Source organism: Myotis davidii, unplaced genomic scaffold (genome assembly GCF_000327345.1).
Source record: "Myotis davidii unplaced genomic scaffold, ASM32734v1 scaffold440, whole genome shotgun sequence".
Classification (NCBI taxonomy): Eukaryota; Metazoa; Chordata; class Mammalia; order Chiroptera; family Vespertilionidae; genus Myotis; species Myotis davidii.
In genome coordinates, this window is record NW_006293698.1 from 1,518,613 (window position 1) to 1,519,639 (window position 1,027).

Consider the following 1,027-nt stretch of genomic DNA (forward strand, 5'->3'; position numbering starts at 1 on the left):
CCAGATACATCAGTGATTTTCCAAATTTGGTGTGCCAATTTACATTCATAATAGCAAAGTATAAAAGTTCCAGTTATTCTACATCCTAGCCATGAGTTAGTATTGCTATCCTTTTTAATGTTAACTTTTCTACTGCAAGTCTAGTAGAATCACCTTGAATTTTAGGATCTCTCTGATCCTAATGAAATTGAGATGTTTTCTGGTTTACTAGACACTTGGATCTCTTCTTTTGTAAAATATATCTTTAAATATTTGTTCATCTTCTTTTTCATTTGGGTTATTTTTCTTTCTATTACTGATTTTTGAGAAATTTTTAAGTGTGTGGCAATAACTAAAACTGAATATATATATATATATCCTATCTAATAATACACAAACATGGTAATTAACCGTAACTTCACTACCCTTCCCATTGGCTAACCAGGACGATATACAAATTAACTGCCAACAAAGTATTAACAGGTTAGGTATGTGGTATGTTTCAACTCCAGAGAATCTAAGATTTAGTGGTAGCCACTTACACAACTGCTGTTGATTGCAGCCACCAACAACTGAAAACCCTAATTTGCATATGTAGGCACAATACTGGGAGGCCAAAGGGGAAAAAGCCACCTGCCACTCGGTGATCGGAAACCGAAGGGGCAGCTAAGAGCCCGGTGGCAGGGCAAAAGTGGCCCTGGGGCTCAAACGGAAGGAGGCGATGGTGGGGCCCCACCCCCTGTGCAGACAGGCCATCCTTGCTGGGCTCAGGCAGAAAGCGGCGAAAGCGGGGTCCCCGCCCCATGTGCAGCCCACTCCGTGTGAGGCCAGGCCATCGGCAGGCAGCTCAGGCTAAACAAGGGGATGACAGGGGGTCCACCCTGTGTGCAGCCTGCTCTGTGTGCAGCCAGGCCATCAGCAGGCAGCTCGGGCTGAACAAGGCAATGGCAGGGGCCCCCGCCCCGTGTGCAGCCCTTCCTGAGTGCAGCCCCTGCCATCTACAGGGCTCGGATGGAACGCAGCGATGGTGTGGGCCCCGCCCCCTGGG